The 14,115-nt window shown below is 40.4% G+C and overlaps 1 protein-coding gene across 1 annotated transcript in view; it reads left to right on the top strand.

Annotated features, from left to right (window-relative positions):
- Positions 1–14,115, top strand: part of ror2 (receptor tyrosine kinase-like orphan receptor 2) — a 55,388-nt gene that overhangs the window by 29,110 nt on the left and 12,163 nt on the right. The gene's annotated exons all lie outside the window — the stretch shown is intronic.

Here is a 14,115-nt window from a genome sequence, read left to right as displayed (position 1 = left end):
CCACACAGTGGAAAGTTGTTGAGCAGCAAAGTCTGCATCACTTCTATTCAATCTTGACTAATCCGCCAAGCCTCCAAGAGAAAATGAATTTTTAGTAGGAAGGAAAATGTTTGTTACTGACAATTTTAAGTGTTCATGTAAATTAGTAAGGAAGACTGAGCCGAACACAGTGGCACCACCTTGAATTACCAGTTTAGTTTGTTCAGTGACGCGAATAGCAGGGGATAGGTACACGACCGCATATCATTTATGCATCTTATAATTACCATGAAACCCATTCTCCCCCCAAAAAACGTGGGGACGGGAAGGCCCAAGGAGGCTACCAAATTCACAAACACTCTAAAATAAATTTGCTCCGCAAGGAAAATTAAGATGCAGCCATTTTATAGATCGAGTCCAGTCTACTTTCTGTTACCAAATTGCCTGATGCGTCAGGAGTGTATGGGAGAGACTTGTCTCAAAAATATTCACACAAATCAATTTGTGCTTTTCACGTGTTTTTGAGATCCACAAATACATCTGTGATTTTCCCGTGTTTTTCAGATGTAAATTTTTTTTCGCGATTTTCATGTGTTTTTGAGATCCACAAATGTATTCGCAATTTTCGTATATCTTGTTTAATTTTGTGCGTGCATTTTCCATGACTTTTGCTTGCGAGTTGTCGAAAGTGCGTTTGTGTATCGTTGCGCACACGCATTTATTTTTTAGACAAACATCACGCTGTTTCGAGATATTCACACACACAAGCTCTCAGATATTCACATGTGTCTAAGGCCTGTTCCTCTGCCGTCCACAGGGAGGCAGTGTTAGTGTCTCCATTGTACGGGAACAAACCGTTTCTGTTTCTCGTTTAAAATTGTACATTGAAAAACAGAAATCGAGTCTTTATCTGACCTGACATTATGTATTTATTTTGCATAAGTCGGGAAACAAAATGCGACCTTAGTTTGTTTCCTTTGAGCTTGTTTGCTTTCACTCGAAAAACACTCTTCTTCTGCTGTTAAATGTTCTTCTTTTACACCAATTAAGCAGCAGCGGCCCACTGATCTGTATATAACTGTAGCTTGTGGCGGGGTAGCATTTTGTTTCCCGACTTGTGCAAAATAAACACATAATGGAAAGTCAGATAAAGACTCGATTTCTGTTTTTCAATATATATATATAAATATATATATATATATAGATATATATATAAAACATACTTTTTTAAAGTAATATTTAAACAACAAATATACAGTACACCCCCTATTTGATTGAAAATGGTTTGATCCACCTCGACCCCTCCCCCCTCTGCTTCTGCTTGCAAGCACGGACGAGTGGAGCGTCGGCCCCCCTCTAGTCCAGTCTGTCTGTCTAGTCGAGTGAAATTTTAAGTAGTGATTATTTTGCCAGTCGACTAATCGCCAACAGTAGTCGCAATTAGTCGACTAATCAGAAAATATTGTCGCTGTTCTGTGAAAAACACTTATGTCCTTTATTTTTATTTTTGCGTTTTTGGGATGTCTGAATTCAGTTTCATCTCACAAATGTAAAAATGTTAGAAATGGACATGTGTTTTTCACAGGACAGCGACGGTCTGTAAATAGCAGCATATTGCACCAACAAGTGACTCTTGTAAATTCATATTTTGAGGAGCTGTTGTATCAAAAAGAGCACCCTGCCCCCAGAAATTAGGGTTCGGATATGTTTATATTTTACTATTACAGTCCTTTTCTCCTTTGCATAACATTTATTAGATTTGGTTTACTCACTGACCTCCCACTCAATATTTGAAACGGGAAGTACCCCAACGTCTTTGTAGAATCCCACCCTAAACCTCTGATCCTAGAATCGCCTCTGGGCACAACACAACACGGAGGTTAACCAGATTTTCAGAATAATAATGATGATAATAAAATTAAAATAAAGACCAAAACAAATCTAATTGCTAGTCAACCTGATGACTGGTGGTTGTTATTACTTTAGCTAATGCTAAATGCTATCTTTGTTGACAGTTCAACAACGCTAAACAAGTTTTGTGCTTGGTCCTGTTGTTAGCCCGCGGTCCCACATGGCAATACTAGAAACGCACTGCCAGAAACACTCACCTCATATTCGGTCTGACTTAATTTCCCATGATTCTTAGACATGGAAGCAGGAAGTAGTTTCAGTTACAGTATGAAGCAAACATGTACATAAATTGGAAGAAATGTAAAAGTTTAATTCCTTTTTAATTGGTTTATCGTATGAATCGCTATGGCAACTGTGTGATTGACATACACATGGCCCAAACAATTGGCTTGTTGATTAAACTAAAAATAAATAAAAAAAGAGGATGCTGGGACAGAATTTGCGTCTGGTCACTCAAGCAACACACCCCCAAACACGGTAGACTAGACTTTTCCCGGCATCAAAATTGAAATGCGGCCGTTATTACGCCAAGTGCATGTGTGCCTGACTGTTAAAATAGAGCCTATAGGATTATTACACAAGCATGCATTCTGTATGTACACTTTAACTCATTAATTCCCAGCCATTTTCACTGAAGCAACCCCCTTCGCTCCCGGCTATTTTACTGGATTTTGACTGATTTTGCAAGGCCCTCAGAATATTGTGGTCTATTGCTATAAAAACATGGAACCTACCAAAAGAAAGATTAGAGTCTCTTCTTTCATTAGGAAAAAAAGTATATTTTCATCTGTTTCCATTTTGCAGCAATTAGCATTAGAATATAGCTAAGTCTCATCATTATTCACAAACCTGTTGAAAACACTAGAAAAAGAGTTTGTTGCAACATGGCCCTGTCTGATCTCTTTTGCCTCCTGCTGGCCGTTTTTTGTAATAACTACCAATGCTTTAAGCAACCTCTTTATGTCAGAAGTTGTATCAAAGGCTTCTGTTTGCTCTAGCATAAAAAAAACACACGTATAAATGCGTTTTTGGCAGTGCAGGACAAAGTATTAAAAACTTCTTTATACGTTTTTGGGTTGAATGAGTTAAAAAAAAGTGTAGCTGTTCTAAAGCTAACATCAATAAGTAACTCATAAATAACCTTAAAAAATATACACATATGCCCCGCGATTGGCTGGCAACCAGTTTAGGGTGTTCCTCGCAACTGCCCGAAGATAGCTGGGATTGGCTCCAGCACGCCTCACCTTATGAGCGGTTTGGATAATGGATGGATGGAACTTGGAAGATACACATACAGATGCAGAATAAAAAAGCTCATCAGAACCAACTTGTATTAGTTTGAGTCGCTGAGCACTGTCTGCAAGTCCACCACATTAAGGGTCTCTGCAAATGTACCACAAAGAGGGAACAATATTTGTTTGAGACAAATGTCTTGTGACCTTGTGTCAAGCAAAGTAGGCCAAACCATTTGGCTATCAGCTCAAGTAGCAGGCCTACTTCAGGAGAAAAAAAACGGTACTGGAAAGCATAGAAAATCAGGTCATAGTACTGGAGTTAGTACTGTGTTGTGTGACATTTGGGTTTATAAAGTCTAATCATTCCGTCATAGTGATGTTGGTGAAACAGGCAGAAAGCCTTCAGTGGTAATGGGTCATGAGTCTGTGAAAAGAAAATGTGTTAACAGCAGGCTTGTCAAACTATAATCCTCTCCCTTGTGAAGTTGCAGTTACTGAAGAAAGAAAGAAATGTTGGGAGTAAACTGTGTCTTTTTCTTGCTGATCCTTGCCTTGTCTTACAATAATGTAAACAATGAAAACTGTACACTGAAGAGAATGAGTAATGGGGTCAATGTGAATGGCACAAGACTAAAGGCTTTCCTCCCTTTGTTTGGTATGCCTTTATCAGGAAGGCAATAAAATGCAAATGAGCCAGTTCATCACAACCCTCGTTCTCATTTATTGTCTTGTCTTTGAGCCTCCAAATGGCCAAATATTTAAAGGGAAGTGGCTGCTTTTTATGAGATGGCTATTGTTGTTTTAACTCAGTCATGGGGATGGAGTTACCCCTGTGTAAGCTGCCTGTAGATTAAAACTCACACAGTGGGAAGATAGCATCAGACCAGTAAAGGGGAAATTCCAATACTTGCAAGTGAAACCATCTGACGAGCTAGAAAGTGCCATGATGCAGACACTATGTCAGAAAGATTGTTTGTGTCTGCAACCTGTGGCTCCAGAGCCGCATGTGGCTCCTTCATCCATCTGCTGCTGTGGCTGACTTTGGAAATATTTGAGTATTTAATTTACATTACTTTGTCATTTTTTTAAAGTGCAATTCTAAATTTGATGATTGTGATGCTCTTTTAATATTAAAATAAAGCATTTTCGGGGGTTTTTATCGCTCAAAATAGCATCGTAAGAGCCAATCAAAATAAAAACAAATCAAATTTTTTTTATTTAGCATCTTTCATGCAGTAAAATGCAACTCAAAGCATGCCAATGTGAGACACCGGGTACCCAAATTTCTTATGCTATTTTGTCTCCATTAGCAAACCGTGGATACATCTAAGAAAAAAAGTTTGTGAATAAAAAAGATTTAATGCTACATGCTACATCAACTATATTAGAAAAAATCACTCACAGATGACAGTTTACAATTGTGTGTGAAAATGAAAGCAACGTCTACAGTCCTGATGTGCTGATGCTGTATACTAAGGTTCGCGGAAGTATTACAAGCATTTTTGGTTTGCTTCAGGTTGATAGTTCATATTTGGCTGTATGTGTAGTATGAGGGCTACATAGACATTGAATTACTTATTTGAAAGCAAGCGTCTTTTTTCAGAGTTCACAATGTTTCTGTTACATGCAGAACTTAAGTTCTGTGTTCTATGTAACAGTTCACTATGGTGTGTATATATATATATGGATAAATTAAAAAAAAGTCATACAGTTGTATATCCTCACTTTAAATGCCGAAAGGATTTTGTGTCTCCCAATGTTTTTTTGTTTTTGTTTTTTTGTCTGTGGTAGACGGTTAAAATGGCTCTTTTAGTATTTAAGGTTGCCGACCCCTGGAGATGATAAGAAGCGATGGATCCTGTGAGAGAAAATAGTCCCATCTGGACACCATTTGTCCAGAAGAGGAACTTCATAAAAATCATGTCTTAATGGACCTTGGCTTTGAAGTCTCCAAATGTGAGGACATAATTTGAAACTGACCTTTTTGCTCTTCTTTTGTTCAACATTTGTGATGCAGCAACTGTTGTTCGTTTGTTGCAAAGTGTCCGTAAATGTCCAGAAAATTTCCATGTGGAGTTTTACTAAAAAAAAATTGTTAACAGTCATAGTTGGACTATTTGGACAATCAAGAAGGGTTGAAATTGCTGTCATGCATGATGGTACTATCATCATTATATTGCATGAGCCCGCAAAGGATTACAATTTCAACATTTATTCCAAAAGAACGACCAGCCTCAACACAAGAACAACAAATGTGAGTGAAGAATTTACTGTACACCAAAGTTACAGACTCAATCACCATTGTGTGTGTATTTAATCAGTTATGTCTAACATAGTCAGTCAACTGAATGAATGAGCTATTCTAACATTTGACATACTATTGTGACAGTCTGAGGTCCAAAGTAGTAGGTGACATGCTTTTCAATTATTTGACAAAGAACATTATATTTAACAAATATCAAAAAAACAAATAGGTATTCAATGCCACTAATGGAATTTCTTTGTGCATACTGGGCACAAAAAGTGTACCGTATAAAATATATGAGTAATAATGGCCCTGAAAGCTCTGACCTATGAATTAATGCATACAAAAGAATGTACTTTTGCAACCACATTATATAATCAACAATTTAGACTCACACTAAATATAAGCTGCAAAACTAAATTTCAAACATAAAAATAATTGGTACATGAAATGGAATTAAATCGAATTTATTGTCATTGCACATGTCACGAGTACAGACCAACGACATTCACTTAACAGTTACAACCCGTCGAGACAAAACACAATTACTACGAGAGCTGCGAGGAGCTATAAAGGGCCCTGGCGGCGCGGGCCACTTTGGGGTATTTGCACATTGGATTTTAAATTTTCTTGAAAATGGAACAATAAACTATTATGTATTTTTTTGTTTTGTGCCTGACCTGATGTTTATTCAAAATGTCATAAGCTTTCACGCATGTTTAGAACACCCAAATCAGCAAATAATTATTTGCAAAATGCGTAGCCACAGCAGTAGCATTCGGTGAAATAAAAATTGTGCTTTTCACCACTTTTCTTTAGATGACCCACACACATCAGATAAAATCTGTGGGAGGAGTCCTCTAAAATGTCTTGGGCTCTTTCATATACTTTCAAATTTTCGTAGATCTTGCTTAAAAGTACAACTGTTCGTTAACAATTTCTAGGGGGCGCTAGTGAGTCATTTTTGTAAAAATCATACAATTCACTATAAAATATTGCTCATTTTGCCAAGCCACATGTGTGTGACAAGTTTTATGAGTTTCTGTGCATGTTTAGGCCCTCAAAATCAGCGTTGTTTTCTTGCCACGCTCACAGTGATTTGCGAAAACTCACAAACTTCGTTGTATCATCATGAAGTCCCAAACACTCTTCTGAACTAATATGAGGTAGATCTGGTTAACCCGGTTGGACAACAACATCAAAGACAAACTTTTTTTTTTTGCCAGTAGGTGGCGCTATCACTACGATGAAATATAAGTTTGTAGATGTCTTCAGGACTAGACTGCCTGCCAATATTCATAGCCCTCGGTCAAACATGTCAGAATTGGCTTATATTTTTCCACGCTAGGGGACGCTATAGAGCCATGTTGTTATGGTACTTCATAATATCGCATTCCTAGCCGTGCCCGAAGAGTGAGCAAAGTTTGGTGAGTTCCCGTACATGTTTAGGGTCTCAAAAATGCGATTGTTTTCGGAGAAGATGGAAGAATACAGCCACATGATTACCCAACAAACAATGACTTGCACATGTGGAAGTGGTGGGGTAGGGGGGTATCAGGCAGGGGACAACACAATTCAGATGCACTGAGCTGACGATCGTGGCCTTAGATAGGCGCCCACTTGCTTCCTAGCACACCTGCACTGCAAAAGTGATTCGAAATTTTAATTGCCACAAAACCAATGGCCAAAACTCGCCTTTTTGTGAAAACTTGTGGCAGAACCCCGCACGCTGCCAATGCTCCTTAAGTATGTTTGATACTAATTGACAAAGAGAAGAACAAAGGACATTTTTGCAATGATTATAGTTAGTTTATAAACGTGAAAGAAGTCTCGTTTTTATTTTATTTTGTTACCAAAAAGTATTTTTCAATTTTAGTTTTATTTATTTTGTTAGTTTATCTGAACTATAATAACCTTGGTGTAAGGGTCTTGTCGCGGAGTGACTGAGCGTGTGTAGGCAGAACTTAAACCTTCCATTGCAGAAGTTTGGTTGAGTGGTTGTTTTAAGAGGTGTTTACGGCTGATGGTAACAGTTTGTTGTCCTTATTAAAGAGATGCTACAGCACACAAAATATCCTGCATGGCAGTGTAGACAATATTTTGCTATGAAAAAATAAATTGCCTGACTTTCTTACCATATTAGAGAAATTCATGAATAGGTGGGAATAGCCCCCCACACACACACAAAATCGTTGAATCGCATATACACGAGATTCAGCTATATATTATGTGCTTGCTCAACATTATTGTTATCTGACGAACTTCTTTTGTCAAACATTTTCATCGCTTTTCAGCAAACATTTTGAAAGGCTATACGCCTCTCCTAATAAGCATGGTCATATTGAAATAAGATTAGAGTCTTTATTGTCATTGCAGTGTGCAAAAAATTACACACAATTCCAGTTGAATGTAATTTAGAAAATAGCCTTTACACTGTGACTGAAAACCATGGTGAAATTTATCTGGGGGAAAAAATTATCTAACTGATTTTTAAAGGCCACATTCCTCCCACATGAGCATGTTAGTAGCATTTATTATTTTTATTTTATTTTTTACAAACAATACCAAATTATGAATGTGATCCAATATGCATAAGCTGATATACAGATAAGATTTCATTAAAGTTTTCTATATTTCATTAGTAACCTTTGGACAAGGGTCTAAGGGAGTGACATGCACACAAGTTTATGCAAAATCATCTGGAAATACATCGACCCAAAATGACATCAGGAGTGTAACTTGGACCATTGATCCAGTCATTGTTATTGGGCCACTTAACTAAACTGAACAGAAAAAAATTGGATGCCCATTTTAAAGTGTATGCAAGGTATGTGGCCTCAGGGCAGTTTAGATTCTATTCAACTTGAGGTCATCAGATACACTGGCCCTTAGGTTTTATGGTGGGGGTCATAATTGCACACAGACACAGAGACGTCTTTCACACAGGAGGTACTTGGAAAGTAGAAGTAACTTGTTGGAACACAAATAACTCATACAAGCACAATATACAGACTTTTCAATCCCAATCTTAACTGTGTTGGACTAATAATTCTGTATTTCCTCAAAATTTTCCATGTTAGGCCCTTCCCCAATTAACGCAATATTGTGGTGTAGAGGGGTTCTCCCCCCTCCGTGAGCCGTCACTTGACCATGGTGGAGGGGTTTGTGTGTCCCAATGATGCTAAAAGCTATGTTGTTTGGGGCTTTATGCTCCTGGCAGGGTCACCTATGACAAAGAGGACCTAGGTGAGGGACCAGACAAAGCATGGCTCACAGAACCCTTTTGATGATTACAATAAATGGACAACTGTTTCCCTTGCCTGGAGCCAGGCTTGGGGGTGGAGCTCAAAGGCGAGCGTCTGGTGGCCGAGCCTGCATCCATGGGGTCAACAAGGACAACATGGGTCTCCTTTCCCCTGGGCTCACCACCTGTGGAAGGGGCCATAGGGGTCAGGTGCGAAGTGAGCTAGGTGGCAGCCGAAGGCGGAGACTTTGGCCTGTCCGATCCCCGGCTACAGAAGCTATCTCTTGGGACATGGAATGTCAAATCCATGGCAGGCTTCGCCTCCACACAGCTTAGGCTCTCATACCAATTCTGCCGAGAGGGGATGGACTCTCTTCCACTCTGGAGTTGCGCAGAGCAGGTGTGGGCATACTTATTGCCCCCCGGCTTGGCGCCTGTTTGTTGGGGTTCACCCTGCTGGAGAGCCTTCGCCCGCCTTCGGGTGGGGAGACGGGTCCTGAAAGCAGTTTAGAGCGCTCCCCCTAGGGACTCTCTCGTTCTGCAGGGAGACTTCAACGCTCACATGGGCAATGACAGTAAGACCTTTGAGGAAGCAGAGTCTGGGGAAGTCGATTCTCGGATTCAGGAGGAGCAGTGTGTTGTGTGTTTCCGTTCTTGCCGTGGAACAGTGGACCAGCTCTACACCCTCAACGGGGTCCTTGAGGGTGCATAGGAGTTCGTCCAACTAGTCTACATGTGATTTGTGGACTTGGAGAAGGTGTTCAACCGTGAGTCCTGTAGTGAGTACTTCGAGAGTATGGGGTACGAAACCCCCTGATGCGGGCTATTCGGTCCTTGTACGACTGGTGTCAGAGTTTGGTCCGCATTGGTGTCAGAGTTTCCCGGCAGTAAGTCGGATTCGTTTCCAGTGAGGGTTGAACTCCACAATGGTTGCCCTTTGCCACTGATTGTGTTCATAACCTTTATGAACAAGATTTCGATGCGCCGAGGCATTGAGGGGGTCCGGTTTGGTGGCCTCAGCACTGCTTTATGCACATGATGTGGTGCTGTTGGCTTCTTCAAGCCGCGATCTCCAACTCTCACTGGAGCGATTTGCAGCCAACTGTGAAGATGTTGGGATGAAAATTAAGTCAAGTCAAGTTTATTCATATAGCCCTTAATCACAAAAGAGTCACAAAGGTCTTCACATGCCCACAGTTGACAAATATCAATGGCATGCCCTGATCGAACCACAAGAGGGCAATCAAATCAGCACCTCCAAATCCGAAACCATGATCCTCAGTTGGAAAAGGGTGGAGTTCAAGTATCTTGGGGTCTTGTTCACGAGTGAGGGCAGGATGGAGCAACGGTCCTGTATCGGTCCGCTGTGGTAAAGGAGGTGCTCAGCCGAAAGGCGAAGCCCTCAATTTAGCGGTCGATCTATGTCCCTACCCTCACCTATGGTCATGAACAGTGGGTCGCGACAGAAAGACAAGATCCCGGAGACAAGCGGACGAAATGAGTTTACGCCGCAGGGTGTCCGCTGTCCGGGCTCTCCCTTAGGTATAGGATGAGAAGCTCGGTCATCCGGGAGGGACTCAAGAGTTGAGCCGTTGCTCCTCCACGTTGAGAAGCCAGCTGAGGTGTCTTGGGCATCTGGTTTGGATGCCTCCTGGATGCCTCCGTGGAGAGGTGTTCTGGTCATGTCACACCAGTAGGAGGCCATGGGGACAACCAGGGACATGCTAAAGAGTCTATTGTCTCTCGGCTGGCCTGGAAACGCCTTGGGATCCCACCGGAGGAGCTAGACAAAGTGGCTGGAAAGAGGAAAGTCTGAGCTTCCCTGCAAAAGCCGCTGCCCCCGCGACCAACCCTGGAAAAGCGGTAGATAATGGATAATTTTCAGTAGACGGCTTGAATGCTAAAATATAAAATCACTGAATCCCTACAGCTCACCCATTATACTGTCATATTTTTATTTTTTATTTTTTTAAATAAAAACACACACAAGAGCTGGGTTAAGGGTGTAGAACAGAAACAATGTTTTGAGGTTTTAGTGGCAGCAGGAAATATGCACACATACAAACAGTTTAAACTGCAGAAGGAAAGTGTTGAAGTGTGCCAGAAGGCCCTCTAAAAACCCCTATAGATGGACTCATGTCTTGGCCTCTCAGCTCTCAAAGGGCCCTTTCATGGCAGAGGCAGCAGGCTGTTGGAATGCAACAGCACAGCTCATATATAGCCCTGGAAGAAAGATCCGTGAGGTCTAATCACTGTTTTTCAAAACTTCGGGTATAAATAATCAATCACAGTTGCTGACTGTTTTGACACCTGCAACCAGGTTTATAGAAATGTCTAAGTCTGTCCAAAACAATCTAATTCTGTGAGGTTCATTGTATACAGTACAGTTGAGCTGGAGGACATCTGGAAGAAGACACTTTAACTCAAGCATTTGTATCACAAAGAGGCTGTCGTGTTTATTTCTCTTGAATGTATATTGTGTTAATGTTATTTACATTGTTAGTATGCATGATATATCAGTGGTCGCCAACCTTTTTTGCAACCAGCTTCATGTGATTTTTTTTCACTGGTTGGCTCACAAACAAATCAAAACAAATGATTAGATAGACAACTTAACGTTACACAATCGTTTGCTCTTCACTTATTTTTTTAAACTTGTGCACTTACTTTTTCCTTGTATCACATGCCAGAGATTAACGTTTTGACAAAAGCACAGGCGGATGAACCTGGCTTTTATAACAAAACTTCTTTCAGACTCAATCAATCGGAGGACCCGACCGTCCAGCTAAGCGTAAGTGTTCAAACGGTCCAGCCTGCGGGTTTGCCTGTGGGTTCACCTCTGCTGCCAAGAAGAGCATGGGGAAGAGACCCAGCCGTCCATGGAGCCTGTGGTGGGCAGTCTGGCAAGCACCGAGTTCCTTGAGCCGAGCGTCATAAAACAGATTCTCCATTCTGATTCTCTGTGAACCGGTACCGAATGACTTGTGGCTGGGTAACGGTCCATGCCCTGGTGGTTGAGAATCCCAATGCTATAACATAGGAAACAAATTATCCCTCCAACCATCAATTTTTACTGTAAATAATTATTCATGGGCTTAGGAAATAAAGCTTAAAATCAAGGGCTTTCTATGCATAAAAATTTTGTTCCATAAAATATTATAATCAATTAAAACTTATTTTAATAAGTTGTTCTAAATTAAAACAAAGAAAGCAGTCAACTGAATAATACATTCTGAACAGTCCGAGTTTTTATGTTGCTGTTCGTAAACACAACTTTCAAAACTGACGCTCGAGGAAGCCGAGCAGCCAACCAGGAACTAGCATGTTGTCAGTTTAACACGTTAATTAGATTCATTCATTAATTATGCTGCAAATTAACACATTATGAAAATGATTGCAATCAACGCTAGAAGGCTCACGGCCGAGCCATTTGTCTACATAGAATACCCAAAGGGAAGCCAAGTGGCTGTATTAGTCTCACCATTTATTTGCAAATGAGGCAATAACTGTCTCCAAGTGTCTTAGTTAGTTTTGGATTAACATCCAAACACAGAAGGGATCAGCTCTACCATTTTTTCAAATTTCAATCAATACCAATAGGGCATTTGGCTGCCCTTTAGGCCAACTCAACAATGACCCTTGCCTTATGGATGCTGATGACGCCTGTGGATTCATTCAGTCAGGTAACATGAATGTGAAGTGAAATCTGTGCAAGCATTTGAAATTGGGCCCATTGAGTGACAGTACAGTGGCACGTCACTTCCTACCGGCACCACTAGTGAAAAGCAGGGTGACATGGGCGCGAGTGCGACACAGGAGAGCGCGGCAAGCTTACTCGGACCTTTGAACAGCAAGTTTATTTATAAATAAGAACAAAAACAGGACTATTAACAATAACGCAGTGATTTGTTCCATGTGTAAAAAAGAAATTTCCCTAATGTCCTGGAATTCAAATTCTTTATTTAATTAGATAAATTAATTACAAATCATAATTTTTTAATCGCCTGACAGCACTAGTGATATATTATAGTTATAGTTATTTAGGGATGGACCAAGATCTTGTACGACGAGATCTCGCGAGATTAAAACACCATGAAATTTCTTGTCCCTGGACAACACGAGATCTAGGCTGTGTCCGAATGTGCAACATTACTGAATGATGAACAAATGAAGCTTCATGAAGCACTTGTAATATGTTTTACTCCTCTAGGTGGCACTATTGATTTAAATAATGAAAATGTAATCAATTTCCATTGCACTAGCCTTTATCTTTAAAGCAAGAGTACCATCTAGAGGAGTAAAAAATATATATATCGCAAATGCTTCATGAAGGTTCATTTTCCCATCACTACTAGTGCTCCCCGCATAGTGCACTACTAAGGAGTCACGCCATTTTGTAGGGGTGTCCAAAAGAAAAAAATGGAGTGCACTCAAATTTACCCACAATACATTTTGAAAAGTAGTGAATATTGATGGTCAGTCAACAGGTTGATATAGACCACAATGCATTGTGAGTATTAAAAAAAAAAATGACAAGAGCGACAGCGCAAGCACGAGATTAAAATATGTAGAAATTTGGACAAAAATATTGTGATTGATTACATTTTTTTCCCAACTTCTTCTGCTTCTACTATTCTCTACAAAGCTTGTAACAGATATTTACTTAAGTAAAAGCTGCTGTTTGTAACAATTTGCCCAAAAATATCTTTACAATAGCCTTTTTATTGACCATTTATCACTCAAACATCTTCTGCTGTTCACAATGGGTACTCCTGCAATAGTCTCTGGGCAATAGTTTTCAGACTGAATTCGGGTTCGAATTTCCCACCCTCTGTCAGATGTGACGTTATGTGCGCATTGTGTACGTAAAGAAGGGAGTTTGCAGTTCAATTTTCCCCGTGCCCTCCTGAAGGGGTGGCCAACTAGAACAAATGTTACTTCCTTTGGTACTTGGTACCAGTACTTCATTCATATCGCGCTTTTCCAACTTACAAGGCTCTCAAAGCGCTTGGCATTTTGTTTGTGAATTTAGTATCTTGCTCAAGGATACTTCGACATGGTCACAATGAACTGGGACTAAAACCCACAACCTCAAGGTTGTGAGACAACCAGTCTTTCACTGATCCATGCTGCCCCCAATGATTAGTTACACTCTGGATTCTTGTCAGGAAGTGCCTCAAATTGAACAGGAAGTGTCCCGGAAGTGTCCCAAAATCAACAGGAAGTGCCTCAAATTGAACAGGAAGTGACCTGGAAGTGCTCCAAAATCAACAGGAAGTGCCCTAAATTAAAAATGAAGTAACCTGGAAATTTCCAAAAAATCAACAGGTGGTGCCCCAAATTGAACATGAAGTGACAAGGAAGTGCCCTAAAATCAACAGGAAGTGACCTAAAAGTGTCCCAAAATCAACACGAGGTGCCACAAATTGAACAAGAAATGACTCTAAATTGCTTCCAAATCAACAGGAAGTGCCTCAAAATCAACATGAAGTGACCTGGGA

This window comes from Leptonotus elevatus, chromosome 15 (genome assembly GCF_054856555.1).
Source record: "Leptonotus elevatus isolate MCC_2025b chromosome 15, RoL_Lele_1.0, whole genome shotgun sequence".
Taxonomy (NCBI): domain Eukaryota; kingdom Metazoa; phylum Chordata; class Actinopteri; order Syngnathiformes; family Syngnathidae; genus Leptonotus; species Leptonotus elevatus.
This window is presented reverse-complemented; position numbering and strand designations above follow the sequence as displayed.